Below are 19,884 nucleotides of genomic sequence, written 5' to 3'. Positions count from 1 at the left end.
TCCTGAAGTTGGGACATTGTTGATCTGCCCCACCTAATTAATCGTTATTTTTACAGGGAAACTAATAATGGCCTGGTCTTAGCTTTCTGCATTATTCTTTCAAATGTGTCTTATGCCACAAATACAGTGTGATTAATGAATTAAATCCAACCCTAGCTGTAGCTTTTTAAGCACCACAAAAGCACTATGCACTAGAACTGGAGCTTTGCAAATAACTGTGTCGGTGGGAGGGGCTGTTTTGTTCATATTTTATTGCAGGCCACACCAAAAACTCAATGTGGAAAATTCATTTTGGGTCAATATAAAGCATTATTTGTTTTTGATGAACCAAAGAAGTAAAAAAAAGAAATCCCACAACAACAACAACAAAACCCAAAAACAAAAACCGGGTTCAGGTCAACAAAACTGTATATTTCATTTTCAATGGGGAGTTTCTTTAAAAAAAATAAAGCAAAATTAGCAAGTTGTTATGAATCAAATATTGGAATATTTCATTTCTATAATAATAAAACAACACATTCTTTTGGCTGGAATGTTTGACAAATGTGTCATGAATTCATGAAATGCTTCCATTGTCCCAAATCTGCTTTTTGGGGAGAAAAAAGATTTGCCCACAGCAAACATTTACTCAATCCAGGAGAAATATGTTCTTTTATGTAAAATGGCTTGATACATACATAGATTTAAAAAAAAAAATGCTATGGCACTGTGATTATAATTTCCATCACTGCTAGCTCTAAAGGAATATTTTAAAATTACTCAGCCCTTGTCACAGGTTTCACTCACTGCTAGTGGTGCCCTCCTCCTGGCTATCCTGCAGATTATCTCTGCCTAGCAATGCGTCCTCCCGTAACTGCCGCCACCTCTTTGTGACTCAACCCTCCCTCCTAGTCACCAGATGTGCTCCCCCTTTTTGGGGTAGGTGTAACATAGTCTTTCCAGGATTCCCAAGCTGTCAGCTATCCTCTGCCTGGCCTGTGCCACATTCCCTGTGGCTGGTAATGAAACCTGGGACCACCCACTACTTCAGATTCCAGCCTAAGATCCCTCTGATCATCAGCCAGGGCCTGAGTTGGCCTTCTTTCCAGGCTTCCCTCTCCCCCACACCCAGGTTCACCAGCCTCCCAACTCACTCCTCTCAGGGAGTAACTACAGCCTAATTCCTGGCAGCCCTAACCCACTCCCTGCTCCTCCCAAGGAAAGACTAAAGACTCCTTCCCTCCAGACCCTTCTGTTGTCAACTTCCTGGCTTACCAATGCTCTGCCTCTTCCTGCCGAGCTGAGCATCTGCTAACTAAATAACCACTCCCTGTCTCCTTCTCCAGGTGCAGCCAGAGCAATTAATACACAATTTTAACCCTTCCAGGCCTTGTGTGGGATGGACACCTCACATACCGTTGTGCCAGGTGTCTGCAGCCAGGCCAACAGCCACTGCAGGCCCGGGGGTAGGAGGTGGGGGAGTCTGGCTCTGCCCCCCCCCCCCCGTGAAAGAAAGAGCCTCGAGCAGAAGGAGTGGCGTCAAGGGGCCATATCCTCAGCTCCAGCCCAGAACCTGCACCCCCAGCCATAGCCCTCACACATCTCCTGCACCTATACTGCCTGCTCCATAGGGCTGGCCTTACCATGAGGTGAAGTGAGGCACCTCAGATGCCAGACTGGGGGGGGGAGTGGCGGGGCACCACTAGGACCCAGAGTGTAGAAAATTGTGTCTGCTGCTGGTGCATATGTATTCTCTCTGCATTACCATGAGAGGAGTAGAACAGGAAGAAGGCAGAAGTAAGACCTTTCCCAAGTGAGGGGGGGCATGGGGCATCATTTGAGCTCCCCGCCTCAGGTGCCAAAATGTTGTGGGCTGGCCCAGCTGCTCCAGCCCAGTGAAAGTGAGTGAGGGTGGGAAAGAGCAAGTTGAGGGCAAAGCCTTGAAGAAAAGACAGGGCAGGGGCAAGGGCAGGTGGAAGAAGTGGGGTAGGGGTGTTTGGTTTTGTGATTAGAAAGTTGGCAACCCTTTCCCCATCACAGGCCCATTTACCCTCCCTAAACTGTAGTCTTAGAAGGACAGATTAATGTATTTTCTTGTTAAAATTTCTAATAAAGAAAAGGAAAACATGATTTGTGGCTTCAGTAGGCCAAACACAGCATGTGGTCTCACTGAGGTGAGCATGGCTGTTTACATATTAACAAACATGTTCTACCACAGAGACCACTTCTCTAGTCTGGCTGCAGACCCAGGTTCTAACATAGATGTATGAGGTTCAGGGAAGTGTGGTCCCTTGGTGCCTACCAGGGGATGTACTGCCACTGGAGCTGCTTTGAAGAGGGATCCAATACCCATTAAGGTTGCTGGCCATCATTCCAGGTAGAGAGATTGAATAAACCTTCACTCTCTGGAAAACATTTCCCTTACAAGAGAGAGCTATTAGGCACTTGCCGGAAAGCTGTTCCTGAGTTGGAGAAATAAGACTCTGAAGTCTTGCACTCATCACCATCTCAAACACAGTTTCTGCCAAGAAAGAAGGCTATGGAGCAGCCCTGTTGGAAGGTACCGAGTGGGTTTCTGTGGGTACATGGAGAAGAGAAACCCTGGAGAGAGAGAAAGGAGATGGGTGGACAAGAAGAGGGAGAAACACATGGGGGAAAGGACAGAAAATAATAAACAGACTATGGACTATAATAAAAAGAAGATAGAACTGTTGCCAGCAGGAAAGAAACTGGAAGTGGGGAAGTGGGCAGGAAGGGAATTCTCTGGGAACCCCAGTGAGCAAAGCTAAATAAAAGCTGGGGATGTGGCCTGGCAATGTGCCACAGCCCAGTAGACAGCGGTTCATGGGCCAACAGTTGGGAACCACTGGTCTAGGGAACAATTTTCAACTCACATATACTATCAGCTGCCCTTCTCCAGCCCCTCCCTGGCATAGCATGGCTCCAATTTTAACCTTGGATTCATACATCTGTAGGAGGAAGGGTTTCTGGAAGTTGGGGTGAGCCAAGATTGGTTCTTGGGTCAGCCATTCTTTTAAGGCCTGAAAGCCTGCCTCACGTTCCCTTGACCACTGTCCTTTCTGCAGTTTCAATGTCCTTCTTAAGTCTGTCAAGGGAGCTGCCAGAGTTGCAAAGTCCTGCACGGTTTGTTGGTTGTGGTACAGGGATAGGTGTGGTACAGGGATGTCCTGAGGACTCATATGCCCAGAAGATGGCAAAAGTCAGCCTGGGAGTTTGCTGAGGATTGCCTGGAATGAGCTGTCCTCTCCTCACACAGACATCTGCCTCAACTGACTTGAGATGCTCCCTTTTATATCTTGTCAGCCGATGGTCAGGGCAGTGCGTGTGTGTGTTACACCCGAGTCTTCAACTGCTGGGACACAAGATCCCGTCGCAGTGGGCAATCTAGGAGAGACTGACGGGCACCCCGAGGAGTTTAACATCCATGTCTTTGTCCGCTAGGATCGGGATCCCTTCGCGGAGGGCAGCCAATAGGCTGACAGATGCCCCAGAGTTTATAGGAAGAGCTTATTACATCTCAGATGTTAACTGCTAGGATACAGGATCCCTTCACAGCGGGCAGCCTAGGGAAGACTGAGAGATGCCCCTACGGATCTGTCCTCTGGAAGCGACACGATCCAAATGCCCCAGCTCTTCCTATATCTTTCCCTTATGACGGGCTGAAGTTCTTTTAAATTGTGCTTGGTTCTGTTACAGCAGGCATGTCCAAAGTCCAGCCCGCGGGCCAATTGCAGCCCGCGTTTGGATTTAATATGGCCCCCGTTTCTCCCCCTTCTCCTGGCTCCCCGATGTTCCTTTGAACTGGCGCGCGCAGCGCGCCGCATCGGGCCGCGCTGCCGCCGCCGCCGCGGTCCTAAACCCTGCCCTGTAGGGCACGTCCGCAGCCCCGCTCCCCCACTTGACTGCGGGTTCACCCTGCCCCTGGGCCGCCGTGAGGCCGGTGTGCCCTGCGCTCTCCAACCCCGCGGGCCCTCCGCTTTGGGGCTGAGAGTGCGGGGACAGCCCCCGCTTCCTCCCCCTCTCCTGGCTCCCCGGTGCGCCTCTGAACTGGCACGCGCAGCGCGCCGCTTCCGGCCGCGCCGCCGCCGTCCATGGCGGCCGCCACAGTCCTAAAGCCTGCCCTGTAGGGCACGTCCGCAGCCCCGCTCCCCTGCTTGGCTGCGGGTTCGCCCTGCCCCGTGCCGCCGTGAGGCCGGCGTGCCCTGCGCTCTCCACCCGCCTCCGACCCGGTGGGCCCTCTGCCTTGGGGCTGAGAGTGCGGGGACGGACTCCGCAGCTGCTGAGATCAGGAAATATCTCAGTATCTGTGATTGGCCCTGCGCACTGTCAGCTTCCTGGCGGGCTCAGGCACGTGGAGCTGCGAACACGCCCGAGCTCATCATTAGACACTTCACCACAAACAGCCACAAAGGCAAGAGAATTCTTGTTGGGCAGTGTATTAGTGCAGTGTATTACTTGGGCAGTGTATTAAACCTCTGGCACTGCGCTCACATGATCCCTTCCCCTCCTGGTCAATTTAAAAAAATGGCGACTGTAAATAAGAGAAGGAAAGTTGACAGTGAGGGCCGCCGCTTCCAGGACAGGTGGAAAGTGGAATATTTCTTCACTGAAAAACAGAATCACTGTGTTTGTCTGATATGCCAAGAGACTGTGGCTGTTTATAAGGAATTTAATGTCAAGAGACACTACCAGTCGAGACATAGCACATACGACAAGCTAACAGGGCGCGACCGCAGTGAAAAGTTGAAGCAACTTGAAGCTGTTTTAATGTCACAACAGCAATTTTTCATAAGAGCCCGTGAGTCAAATGAAAATGCCACAAGGGCGAGCTATGAGGTGGCAACGTTAATTGCTAAAAATTGCAAATCTTTTGCTGAGGGTGACTTTATCAAAGAATGAGTTATGAAAATGGTTGAGAATATCTGTCCCGAGAAGAAGCAAGAGTTTGCCAACATTTGCCTGACTCGTAACACTGTAGCAAGGAGAATTGAAGAGATTTCATCAGATATTAAGAGACAGTTGACGTCCAAAGGAGTGGATTTTGACTTCTTTTCAATAGCCTGTGATGAAAGCACGGACCTATCTGACACAGCTCAGTTGCTGATTTTTATGAGAGGGGTGGACGATGAAATGAATGTGACTGAAGAGCTACTTGACCTTCAGAGCCTTACGGACCAAACAAGAGGAAAAGATTTATTTGTTTCTGTTAGTTCCTCCATAGATGACATGAAACTGCCTTGGAACAAAGTTACTGGGATTATTACTGATGGGGCACCTGCCATGGTTGGTGAACGAAGTGGATTATCAACCCTAATCTGTAACAAGGTGATCGAAGAAGGAGGCAAAGCTATTAAACTCCATTGTATCATTCATCAACAAGTTCTCTGTGCTAAACATCTCAAATATGATCATGTTATGAAACCGGTGCTAAAGACTATTAATTTTATTCGCTCTAAAGCCCTGTGCCACCTCCAGTTTAAACAGTTTCTACTGGACATCCAGGCTGAATACGAAGATGTTTTATATCACAACGATGTAAGATGGCTCAGTCGGGGGTCTGCACTGCAGCGTTTCTACTCTCTCAGAAAGGAAATCGGAGAATTCTTGGAAACAAAGGGACAACCAATGCGAGAACTATCTGATCCTATTTGGCTGGCTGATTTGTGGTTTCTAGTTGACATAACAAAGCATCTGAATGTACTGAACACGAGTCTTCAGGGGAAAGATGCAGCGGTGAACCAGCTTTATTCACACCTCAAAGCCTTTGGGACAAAGCTGCAACTTTTCATAAGGCAGTTGTCACAAACACAGCCCAATACCATACATTTTTCAGCGTTGCAGGAAATAATGAACAGTTTTCCACAGGACAATATCAGTGCGCAAACGAGCAGGTATGCAGCAGACATTGCATCTCTGGCTGGGGAGTTTAAACGGCGCTTTCAGGATTTTGCAGCTATTGAAAAGGAGATCAGCCTTTTCTCCTCTCCATTCTCTGTTGACCCCGATGATGCTCCAGATCAGCTGCAGCTCGAGCTCATTGAGCTGCATTGTGACAGCGAGTTACGCAGTCGTCACCAACAGCTCTCTCTTGTGAACTTTTACCGCCAACTGGATAAGAGCCGGTTTCAAGAGATTCGAACATTGGCTAAGAAAATGCTGAGCTTGTTTGGCTCAACATATATGTGTGAGAAGACATTCTCTGCTATGAACTTTAACAAGAACCGCGTGAGGACAAGACTAAGTGACTCTCACCTGCGTGACATTTTGCGCATCAAAACCACTGCCTTTGAACCAGACCTAGCCTATGTGCTGCAGTCCAGATCTCAGTTTCACCCTTCACATTAGTGTAGGCAAGTTTTTTTTTCAATTGAGATGAATACATTGTAAAATCTCAGTTAATGTCAGTTGGTCTAAATCAGTTATAAATATATTTGGACACAACATGTATAGTTGGTGTTATGTTCCTGTTCATATTTTTTGAACTTAAAAGTTGATAATATGTAATGTACTTTACAATGTTCCTGACATATATTTCAGCTTCCTGGATTTTTTTTTCATCTGGCCTTCAGATATGAAAGGCAGAGTGATTTAACACCTGTTTAGATTTGTCATCCATGTGACGAAATGAAAAGTATGCCGTTTGCAATAAACTTTGCATAAAATAGTTAATTTGCATTTAATTTTAATGGTTCAAAGAATGTCAGGCAAAATGGTCGGCCCTCACGCATGTTCACTTCTTCAAATCTGGCCCTCTTTGAAAAAAGTTTGGACCCCCCTGTGTTACAGCAACTGAAGGAGTCAGGTCAAAGCTTAAACAGTTACAGATTTATTAAAGAAGCTTATAAATCATATGGTTACAATGGCTATTGCTCTATTTCTTAACTGCTAGCAAATATAGATCTTAAAGATGGTTACAAAGAAAATAAAGATAGAAAATAGAAATAATGGTACCAAGTGACAGCTTAATCTTTAAAGAGCTCTAAGTCTATGTGTACACTTAAGACAAAGGACACATCCAGGTACAATTTTTACCCCTTTCTGTGCCTCTCGACTCCAGCGTATCAGGCCAGGGCTGGTCCCTCAATTCCTAGGAAAGACAAATACGAGGTGGACGTCCCCGTGGAACCTCGGGAGGCCAATCACTTAACCCGACCAGCAGATAGATGGTAGATTGACGCTCAGAATAAGTGTGCTGCTGGACCCATCTTTATACCCTTAGGGGCCCGTATCCCCTTTCTTATCTAAGATGTCAAATTGTGTTGGTCCATCTTTGTGACGCCAGTTCTTACAAGGGAGTTTCAACTTAATTTACACTTGCAAGAGAGATGACTAAATTGTGAGTACTGGACATTTTTTTACTGGGCGGGAGATTCCTCCCCCCGGACAGTATGTGTTCGTATCAATATAGGTTTCAGTCAAGGGCACTCCTCGGCAGCCTCTTGGTCAGCAATTGGCGTATCTCTGTTTACAGCCATCCAAGGTCACAGCAGCCTGCATATCCGGGCCTTCTGTCAAGGATCTTACTGCTCTGTGTGCCCTGTATGCTTCCAGGCAAGCAAAGATGGATGTTACTGGGGCGGGGGGGGGGGGGTTCCTGTCTGGCTAGTTAGGCGAAGAGGTGTGGCTTTTTCTGCCCTCAGTGCAGGGTTAATGCTTTCTTGCTCATTGCAGGATGAGTGCACTCTATCACAAAGGCTGTGTCTAGACTGGCAAGTTTTTCCGCAAAAGCAATTGCTTTTGCAGAAAAACTTGCCAGCTGTTTTTGCGCAAGAGGGCCAGTGTAGAAAGCTAAAAACTGTTTTGAGCAAAAAAGCCCCGATGGTGAAAATGGTGATCGGGGCTTTCTTGCGCAAAACCGTGTCTAGATTGGCACGGATGCTTTTCCGCAAAAAGTGCTTTTCCGTTAAAAGCATTTGCGGAAAATCATGCCAGTCTAGACGTAGCCAAAGTGTTTTCGCCTTCCCCAGAGTCCAGCCACCTGGGCTAATTATGGTTGGAACTGAATTTCATCCTGTGGGAACAGAACTAATGAGTTAAAGAGTAAGCTCTGTCTAAAACAAATCAAACAAGGATAATGCTGCATTTGGAAAGTAAGTAGAAAGTCAAGATAAAAAAAAATCCACAATAGATTGTAGAAAATTTTGGAATTGATTATTTAAATAGCATCAAAAATGTTGCAGAATGACTGACACTCCTCAGAAAACCCAGGCAGGCCTAATCTTGTGATGTGATCCCTTGACAGCTATACAGTTTCTTAAGGGCAACATTCTGTAATTTTGCCTCATGTTTAGCAGTACCTCAACTGATGACTAGTCACATTGATTTCACTAGAGCTATTTAAGGAATGAGTACTACTCAATATGTGGAAGAAGAGTGGAAGCTGACTCTAGATGAGAACCCAAATTTGAACATTTATACCCCTAATCAGCATTTCATCCCTATTCACCAAAGCCGTGTGAACACATGCTTAACTTTAAGCTTCTAAATTCTGTTGACTTCAGCACATGATTAAAACTTTGCTGAATAGAGAGTTGAACTTAAATGTGCTTATATGTTTTGATGAATTGGGACCATAAGCCTGAGAGTATGTTTCAGGTATGAATCCAGGCCCCTGGGTTGTCTGAAATTAATAAAAACAAAATAATAAATTTGAGCTGATTTTTTTTGAACAGTTAAAAAAATAGTTGCATTCTGTTAGGTTACAGTCTGTGCCAAAGTTTGAGTCAGTTCACATTGTAATTGAATGGGCTGTACCCCTATCTGCACATTACACTGAAACTCCTGTGTTTGAGGACACCTGTGATTTTCTAGGGAAATGGACAGGAAGAAAAGTGGCTACTTTTACATCACAGCATCTGTCTTTTGCCTTAGCCACACAACTGCATTGCTGCAAGTTTCACAAACTGACTTTTTTCTACAAGCCACTCACCCCATTCTGCAGGGCAGTGGGGCCTTGGGTGCAAGGCAGACGAGGGATTGTCTGAAGCACATCTCCATACCTTATGAGATCATGAATCATTTTAATATTATGAGATTAATCAATCTGATGCTAGAAAGCTGCATACATTTTTCTGTCATTACAGTTGTGGTGCTATCATGCATAATGCAAGGTGACAAAGACGGAATTAAATGGATTTAAATGCAGCCAAAGGATAAAAAGCACGATTTAAAAGCCATGCCTATAAACACACTCCTGTATGTCTACACTGCAGAGTTTTTGCACAAAACTTGTGGAGCGTCCATACTATAAGCCTATTCTTGTGTAAGAAAAAGTACAGTAAAGTGTAAGAACACAGGGCTTTTTGCACAAGAGTTATTCCTCTCCCCACAAGAAATAATCCTTTTTGTACAAGACTTCTTGCACAAAAAGGCTAGTATGGACAGGCAACAGTATGGCTAGTATGGACAGGCTAAAATGGCCTAAAATGGCCATCAGAGCTATCTTGCGCAAGAGAGAGTCCATACTGCCATGGACGCGCTTGTGCAAAAGCACATAGCAGTGTGGATGCACTCTTGCACAAGAAGCCTGCAGGGTAGACACAGCCCTGGAGTGTTTTGCTTCTTTTTATAACAACTGCTTTCATGAGCTATTCCACTTAGAGAAATTTTTATTTCAAAAACCATCATTTTGTGTAGTATTATTTCCTAATATTTAGGTGCTGAAATCTCAAAACCATTGGCACAAGTGGTACTAATTACCATCTCTCCTGGCCATCTCAGTAGAGCCAGCTTGGTCATAGAGATTAAACTACCCTTTCACCTCTAGGAGAGTTCCTGAAGGCTAGGGTTAGAATCAGGACACATTAATGGGCAACACTGGATGCTTAACACTGTAGCTGCTTGATGAAAAATAGAGGACTTCTGTCTACATATGTGTCTCTAAATTCAGTCTCACACACACACATAACAAATTATATCCTATTTCCAGAGCTAATCGGGACAGCATGAGAATAATACTTGCCAACGGTCAAGGTCAGGAATCTTAGCACTTTCCTCAAAATATCATTTATTAATTATTTTTCTGAATTGTAATATAACTCAGCAGTCAGCTATTCACTTTGGAAGAACTCTCAGCACTAGTAATGCCATTGAGATAACTGTGGAGAAAGAAAGGGAGGGTTCCTTTTCCAAAAGCAGATGAGCTCTGATTCCAGGCTGCAACAGACTCTTGTCTCAAGCCTAGCCTAGCTTAGCCTACTGCTTTTTAATGTGCCCTATTCTTTGAAGTGCACTGGATGGTGGATCAGCCGGCAGCAGGTTACCTGCCCTATCCTCAAAAGCCACTATGTGCACTCATCAAGGAAGCTCCCAGACTTACTTTGCACATAAGTGCCAATATGTCTGGGATGCCCTACACGTGGGGAGGATGGGAAAAATTTGACCCTCTGACATACAAAGAAGAATCAAAGAAATGATTTTACTATCACGCAATCTGGCAATTAACTTTCTTAATTTCCACGATGGTATGTTTTAAACTGAGTGCACGTGGACTCCAATCAAGAGCTCAAGTAACGTACTTTAGACATTTACACATTAAATACTTTCGTGAAAAAAGTCATATTTTCCTGTCAGATCATTAATAACTAAGCCACTGCTTGATGACAAAAAGTTGAGCCAAGTTATTTTTTTACATAGGAAGAGAGAACAGCCAACTCTAATCAGTAATGCCTCTCTGGCTCTTAGATTCTCCTTCAGAGTTGATTTTTTTATGATGAGACCTGGTGTTTGAACAATGATAGCCAAGGCCTCAAATTCTGACATGTCAGATTACTGCTTCTAGAAATCAAATTTCCCACTCAATACAGTTCACAAATTTAAAATACCATAAAATAAGTTACACTTTGAGCAATGGTGGGATGAGGGGCAAAAAGGAGTTGTAAAAATAAAATATTATTTACGCAAAAAAGGTTAAAAGGATTACTTAAGCAATTAAAAGCCACCAAGTGTGGTAGTAAACAACACACACTTCTTCTTTTGTACCATAACATACAATTCTTCCAAATGCCCTTTCTTGCTTTCTATTATTTTCTTATAAATCTGAAGAAAGAGGCATAGCTTTGGAATTAGGACTGCATGGTGGGTTTGATGATCCAATTACATCCTGTTCTGTACAAAAGAGTTTATATTTTCAAAGGCAAGTGACTCTCCTTTATTTATATGAATTGTGTTCATTTATACCAGACAAACTGTTCTACCACCTTTATGGTGACTTTTACAAGAGAAGAAGGCACAACTCTGGCATATAAAACACTCCCTGACTGGCATAAGAAATGGTGACCATATCAGTAAGGGAAGAACTAATCCTCATGTTAAGTCCTCTTTGAGTATAATACATATAGTCACCTGAAATCATTGGGAGTTAGCAGATGGCCTTACAGGTAGAGTGGAATCTCTAATGTGCTGTTCTGCAGCTGCAAAAAAAGGGACATTTTAATATTTTAATCTCCTGAACTGTATTTACGATCTGCAGCTGTGGGGCTAGAGTCACACAGTCCAGCACACACTGAGTCTATTATTGGCAGAACAGAGCTCTGGGTCTTTTGGAGTGACATCAGCAATTTAACTCAACTATACTAAACTGCTCATGGTTGGGGGTTGTTTGTGTTTCTTTGAAGCCATCGGTTTATTTTGGGCCTTTATCTTTTTTGATGTAGCAATCGTTGTTCTAGAGTTTTAATAGTCCTTAACGTGCTATTTTCTGGGATGACTAAATAAGAACTGATTTCTATGTTCCTTCAGGCTTTCATAAAAAGAACTATTACATTGTTTAATAAAAATGTCTATGTTAAATATAATGAAAAGTTCTAATTCAGCTATAAAAATGGGAATTATATTATATGTCAAATATTATTTATCATTAAAGTGCATAGCTTGAAATAAAGATGCTCTACAGTTTTCCTTTGAGTTAATACTTAGCAAAACAAAGGATATTTTTCCTTTTTAAATTTTATTCTGTCCAGTGTCATCTTTTGTATCAATGTACTGTGTTTACTAACATCTGGTAAACCTAAAGCATACTAGAAAAACAGAATGTTTATGTTCCTTATGCTAGCGACACCGTCTTTTCTTGACAATGCCTGTATCAACACCATTTCAAGTATCAATGCACAGTTTCTTCAAATTTTGTCTTATAAAGAAAAGTCAGAACTACAGCTGGGATTTGAATCTATATCTCCCAAGTCCTTCTGGAACTAAACCGTGGTATTCGTATCTCATATCCTCGTCAGAATCAGGTATTGCATAGGAACACAAGAAACATAATACTATAGATGTAGATAAATTCAAGCAGACTTTTTCAGTGTCAAAAAGAAGTTTGATTTCTGTTAGATTAGAGTTGTGTTTAGAAGTTTGAGCTATTTCACACTGTAATCAAACAGGTTGCTCTCCTAGCTCCATATTACATTCAAACTCCTGTGATACCTGTGGTTTTCTTGTAAAAGGGACAGGAAGAATAATGGCTACATTTACTTCACAGCACCTTGCTGTCACCTAAGCCGTACAACTGCAGTTGTGCAGGTTTCACAAACTGGAGTTTTTTAATACCAGCCACCAAAAATAAAGCTGAGATAGTGGAAGGAATAATAGGGAAAAGGAATGCAGTAGGAAGTGATGATAGAAAAGACCTTCTCAGAGAAAGATAATAAATGAATGGACCCGGTATACAAATACAAGTTTTAAAAATATAGAAAGACTGTAAGAATTACAAAGACTGATTAAATATCCTAGTGAGAAAGAAATCTTTAAAAAAAAAAAAAAAAAAAAAAGCAATGTAGGGCCTGAGAACCTCCCATAAGTAGTCCCTACCAACACAATTAGCCTCTCAGGGCTACTCTACATTTTGCCTGGCTGCCTATTGCCCCAAGGAGTAATTCCAGCAGCCAGAACTAGATATAGTACACATTTCTTTTCCAGCCATTCCTACCTCAGTGAGGTATAGCGCTATTAGCAACATGGTAGATTTTTTAAAAATGAATTCCTCTCCCCCCCTTCCCAAAACAAAACAAAAAACTTATTATCAAAACAAAGTACTGCACTGCACACACAATTCTCTCCATGGTGAGAAAGTAAGAGAAAGAACTGACTATACATGATAAATATTAGTCAGGCTGCTTGATGCACTAAGCGAAGGAATTCAGATAGTACATGGATGCTGCCATGCCAGGGCAACTCTCCAACGGATGGGTTCACTTTATTTAATGTTCTTTTGAACGAACAGAGCATCATAAAGGGGACATCGCACAGTGAAGAATCAGCCTCCTTAGATCTATCAGAGAAAGACCTGAGCTGCAGAGTCCAGAATGGAGCTTCAGAGTTTGTTCAGATTCATCTCTGATACGAACGAGCCTGATCCTATGAGGTGCTGAGTGCCTTTCACTCCCTTTGATTTAGTTCATTCCCACATGTCATCAGTGAGATCTGAGTGCTCAGCATCTTGCAAGATCAAATCCTCAGATTTTAAAACAAAATCAGCTGTGCTGCCCATGCAGCCACCCTCATGTAAAGGTGATCTTGAAAGTTTTCTTAACATATTTTAAAGGTAAACTGACTTACCAAGATCAATGCCCAAAGTTCTGTGCAATACATTATGAGGCGACTGGCTTCTAAAGCAGAGAACTGCACTTGATTAGTGAGCGGTGTAGCAAGGCAAGTCAGTGATGTAACAGGCGTGTCACCACTTAGGTCAAGGGAGATTGAGCAGTTATTCAAGTGACCACAGAATCAGGCCTGAGAGGGCTAATGTGGCAATATAAGTGATATGTAAGAAGGAGTAATAAAAGTAATAAATAAATTGAGAAAATAATATAGGAAAATCATTGTGCCAATCAGTTAGCTGAAGTGGAGAACAATCAAGTGCATTCATATCAGAAAAGTAGTAAATAAATATATAAATGATGTGGAGTTATGAATTAGGAATCAACCTCATGGGACTACTATTGGTAGGAATCACTAAGCTAGCAGTAAATGTTGGCAGGACCTGACTTACAGGATTCAAAAAGATCCAGTGGGGAATAAAGGGCTATAGTAATACAGATGGTTTAACTACTGACATCTTCAGACATGTAATCTAATTTCAGTTCAGATTTCTAACATCACAGGTATTGCACTGGCAACCTATAAACTCACACAGCCCTCTCAAATATTTCCAATTGCCAAGAGTCTGGACCCTGCAGTCCTTGAAAGTACCTCTGAAATGGAAATTTCCAAACTAAAGGAGTATGGCCTTCACCTATTACCTTTGTTTTTAAAATGTGTTATTGCTATTAATATAAAAGGGAAAAAATATGTCTTGGGATAGCGTGGAGTTATATTTCAGTGAATGTATTGAACTGTCTACAGCAAAGGTGGAAGATAATTTTCACAGGGGGGGTACTTAATGATTTTTTTACATGGTCACAGGCCAGCTTCATGCTCCCTGGAAGGGGTGGAGCTGGGGGTAGAAGGGGCAGAGCTGGGGACTAGACTCCCCCTGAAGTTGTCTGGGGCAAGAGGCTTTGAATTAAAAACACAGCAAAAGGCTTGCAGTTCCCAGTTTCACCACTACTGGGGGGGGGGGGGGAGGGGGAGCTGCCCAGAGTTGCTGATTTAAAGGGCTTGAGGCTCCAGCCCCTGCCTAGGAAGTGCCATGACCATGAGTCATTTAAACAAGATCCTGCTATTTGAGCCAACACCTGAAAATTTGATGGCACAGGCAGCAGGATATAAATAGAAAATGGATAGATGCAGTCCATGGGCTGGATCAAAGTGTTAGGCAGGCCACATCTTGCCCAGCTCTGGTCTACAGGTTAATATATTATAGCAGTGTTTCTTAAACTTTTTAAGACTGAGGAACACCAAACAATTTTTTGGGTGGACATTTTGAATTCTGTTGTTCTCCACGGCACACCGATGTGCCGTGGAACACAGTTTAAGAAACACTGTATTATAGGCTATTTGCTCTGCCAGTATTCCTCAATCCCACACTGCAATATGCTGATACCACTGAGTGAAGGGAGAGAAGAAGTTGGCTTTTAGCTTTTGCAGTAGAGGCACATGGCTTTATCCCCTAAAGTTGCAGGTTCAGTCCCTCCTGCTGACAGACCAGCTTTACATCCGCTTAGGCTTTTCCAGAGCAGGGACAATCCAAGATAGTTTTGTGATACAGATAACATTTTTGTTAAATGCTAAGTAAAGATTCAACTCTTTTTTTTTTTTTTTGCCTTAATCTAGGTTTGAATCCAGATCTCCTGCAATTAAAGACTTATGAATTCAGAATTCATTGAGCCATGTTTTATTACATATCACACGTATAATATATTATTATTTTGCAGCCATTGTATTATTGGGAAAGCTTTTTCTGAGACAAGGATGAAATGGTTTTCTCCTAATGTCCATGCTGCTGGATATAAGCACAGGCCAGTACATTTCCAAATCATTGTATAGGGAGTTAGCCACATGAATCCTATTGACATTAATAGGAATCATGCAGTTAAAACCTATTCAGCGCTTTGAACTTTTGTTTCTAGGAGCTTTATATGCACATTGAGGAAAAGAAATGGCTTCTGTCAAGTGGTAGCTTGTTAAATTGCCAGTTTTGTGAAGATATATGTCAAATGCCCTTAAAAACTTGTCTCAGAGGGGTAGCCATGTTAGGCTGTACCATTAAAAATGAGTAGTCCTGTGGCACCTTCGAGACTAACAAATACATAGGATCATGAGGTTTCCTGCATAAAATCCATTTCCTGCATCACACTTTGTTGCCACTGCTGTATTGCTAGGGAGCTCACCAGCCAGGTGTAAGAGGTATACATGGAATGCAAGTACTTTCCCCCTCACTCCTTTAGCATCTGGGGAATGGGATGAAATGCAAGCCGCATCCTGGAGAGTATGGCTGCTGCCCCCCCCCCCCCTCGCCTGCCCCTACCTCCCAAAATGGCACCTTTGTGCAAGCTTCACAGAGGATTCTCATTGGCTGCATGAGGGGCTGGGGTGGAAAACAGGAGGGACGGGAGGAGTATCTGAGATGATGCACATTGTCCTCTGTGGCGCACAATGTACAACCCAGGACAGCATAATCTTTTCCATATATCTAGCCCCAAGCATAGCTGCTGGGGATGCAGCAGAACCCTTGCTTTGAAGTGGTTTCCATCATATACAGCGTTCACACTTTATTTCAGAGGATTTCAGTGCCCCCACTAAACAAATTGTTCAGCATGCCTTCCCCTAAGGACAGCTTCGCAAATCCCAGGGATCAGTGCACCATTAGATTTGAGTGATCCCTGAGTTCAGAGAATTAGTAGGATTACTGGTATGCCAGCCCCAGTACAGAGATGCAAAGGGGGAGGAGGAGAGAGATGGAGCAGATCAAGTGCACTGAATCCTCTATGATGAATGTCTTCCTCTCTCCTCTCTTGGGAACCAATCAGCCTATGAAAATGTCTATATCTCTGCAGAGACCCCTAAGAGACTTGCTACTGTCTAAAGGCAGAGCAGCATGGCATTCATAAGCACAGATGCCCCGTGTCCAAAGGCTTCTGAAGGCCTAACATCTGACACATCCGATAGCATAAAGTAATGATCCCTGAGCTTACCTGGACCAACTCTAACTGAGGCTGTCTGGGAGATTTTTTCCCCCAATATGACGTAATGTCATTTTCTTAAAATAACCTACTAAAATCTCCTGGATTGTTTTCAATACTCACCGGGAGATCAATATTGATGCTGGGAGAGTCCACGCCAATGCTGAAGGTTGGCAACCATACTGAGTACTGAAGGAGTCTTTTGAGTTTCCCCATTTATAGTCTTCTGTTGACACCAAGGAGAGAAAGGAATATCTTCACAACTATGACATCTTCCTCTCTTGGCTTGACCACTGAAACCTTGCTTCCCTCAAGGTCTGTTCAATATGCTGCTGTTAAATCATCTTGCTGGCTCATGACCTGGATTATTCAATTCCCTTCTTTGAATCCTGCCACTGTCTCTCCCTTCAGCTATGCATCAACCACAAGTTTCCATGACAGAGTTTTCAAAAGCACCTCAGTGAATTAGGAACACAAGTCTCATTGACTTTTAATGCAACGTATGCTCCTAAATCTTTGGGCCCTTTTGAAAATCCCCCTTTAATTTACCTTTATAATTTAGATCTGCTCTACCCATTTGATCTAGTAATGTATTGCAATATCAACTTGTGCCTTCACTCCAGTGTTCACACACCTCTGTGCTTTTTTCCCCATGCTGCCTTTTATGAATGATGAAATAAAAAACAGGACTATGTAGCACTTTAAAGACTAACAAGATGGTTTATTAGGTGATGAGCTTTCGTGGGTCAGACCCACTTCCCCAGATCAAATAGTGGAAGAAAATTGTCACAACCATATATACCAAAGGATACAATTAAAAAATGAACACATATGAAAAGGACAAATCAAATTTCAGAACAGAAGGGAGATGGGGGGGGAGGTAAATGTCTATGAGCTAATGATATTAGAGGTAATAATTGGGGAAGCTATCTTTGTAATGGGTAAGATAATTAGAGTCTTTATTCAAACTTAAGTGTAAAGTGTTGAATTTAAGCATGAATGACAGTTCAGAGGATTCTCTTTCAAGTGTAGTCTTAAAAGGCCTTTGAAGCAGGATGCAGGTAATCAAGTCATTGAGACAATGTCCTTACTGGTTGAAATGGCAAGAAACTGTTTTTTCTTTGTGATCCTGTCTAATATCTGTTTTGTGGGCATTGATCCTTTGGCAAAGTGTCTGAGACGTTTGTCCAATGTACATAGCAGATGGACACTTTTGGCACATTATAGCATAAATTATATTTCTGCATGCACAGCAATATGTGTTCTTGATCTAATAACTCACTTGGTTAGGTCCAATAATGGTATCAGCAGAGTGAATATGTGGACAAAGCTGGCAACGGGGTTTGAATGATGACATCCATATAAACTTCTCCCTTCTCCTCCTCCAAATCCCTAGGTAAGACTCATCTCTGCTGTGATGCCTCATGATGATGACTGACATGTGATAAGCTGTGAGCATCTTTCTTCACTTTCCTTTCTTTATCATGCCCTAACTCCTACTGACTTCTCCATTCCTCACTCTACCAGTACCCCAATTGAATATATTAAAACACAGAAAACCCCACCAACACAATGACACTAGCAAAGTTCTGCCAATTCTTCACGATACACATTGACTTGTAACATATATCCCCAACTCCTATGCACTTCTGTTCTAGATAAGTTCTTTATACTGAGCTCATCTGAGCACTTTCCAGTTGTGCATTAAGCAATGTGAGTACATATCTGTCCCATGTGTGCAGTGGAATGTTTTGTTTGGAAATTTTAATATTTAGATATAAAAATACATCTACACCCCTTCCTATGGGTTTATGTTAACACAGGGCAAGGTCAAAGAAAGGCACCTTGCACTTAAAGCAGAGAATGGTGAGGTGTGTGATGTAACTTTGTTTCTGTGGGACTACATTCCAAAGTCTTGGACTGGCCCCCAAGAAAGTCTCCTATCTTCCATCTCTTTTATTTTTGTACAGCAAAAGCCCTCACTGCTCTTATTTCTTTGTACAGCACTTTTCACAGCTGGACTCCAGTCACAATTAGGGCCTTTGAGTCTTTATCATACCACAAACATTTACAACTACTACTAATAATAATCATGCTCATCTGGCAGGCTCTCCAGCTGGAGGTCTGATTTATTGCTTCACTTCCTTCTTGTTTACTGATTTATTATTGTTTTTTACTCAATTCAACTCTGCTTTTTTCAATTCAAAATGGATTGGCTATAAAAAAATCTACTCAATACTTGAAGAGTTTTAAGATGGATTAAGTTTTCAAAAGTTAACTAATTTATTTTGTTTAAATATACTTTTGCTAGTTTCACCCAAATACTTTTCCAAAAAGAATTGCACAATGTCTCATGAAAACAAGGAATAAACATGTATTAATACTTAAACACATTTTACGTTACAAAAAGCTCAAAGATTTTTTAGGAATTTTTTTTGATGTTCTAAAAACATAGTCCCAATCCTGCGAACAGTTAAACTTGCGCTTAACTCTACACGAGTAGTCCCAATGGAACATCTCAGGTGCATAAAGTTAAGCATATGTATAAGCACTTTTTTACAAACAAAAGTTGTACCATTTAAATTCCTCCCAGTATATTGGACCACCTAGTCCAGTACTTTGTCTCTGACAGTGGCCAATATCACCGATGTTTTAAAGGAATGTGCAAGCTACTTCAGAGCAATATAATTTACTACATCTTCCAAAATGTACGTAAGCGGTACAATCCCCTAGACTTGACAAAATTATACCAATTGTAAAGGTGCTTTAGATCAGTGCACTATTCCTATTACAGAAGGGGAATAAGCAGCACTAGAGGGTGTGAGGCACCCTTAGACCAATTTAACTGCATCCACACTAGGGACTGTACTAATATAAGTATGTGGTAAATAATAGTAATAACTCTAACAAAAATAGTTATACCAGTACACTACTGTGTTTGTGCGACTGAGGCCCTTAAAGCCTATAAAATATAATGTGATTATAAATCCTCTTCCTGCAAGGAACTGAACACCTCTTCTAAGGTATTGAACATGCTCAAGTCCTATTAAGTTCACTAATAGTACATAATAGCGTACATGTAGCCCCAATGAGTTCACTGATGGAATTATGTCTATAGTAAGCTCTATTCATAGTATTCCGGTCTGCAAGATCAGACCTAGATTTACTAGTTATTCTTCATGATGCTGAATGCCTGCTCTAAAGACATTGTTAATGCAGGGAAGGGTTTATTTTTTCTTATTTCTAAATGTTCCTTTTACTTGCTTTCATCTGTCCCAGCTCAGTTGTTCATATATAGCAATGTCCACTGAGACACAGAACCCTGCTT

The sequence above is a fragment of the Pelodiscus sinensis genome, chromosome 3 (genome assembly GCF_052426305.1).
Source record: "Pelodiscus sinensis isolate ZL-2025 chromosome 3, ASM5242630v1, whole genome shotgun sequence".
Lineage (NCBI taxonomy): Eukaryota > Metazoa > Chordata > Testudines > Trionychidae > Pelodiscus > Pelodiscus sinensis.
Note: the sequence above shows the minus strand (reverse complement) of the source record.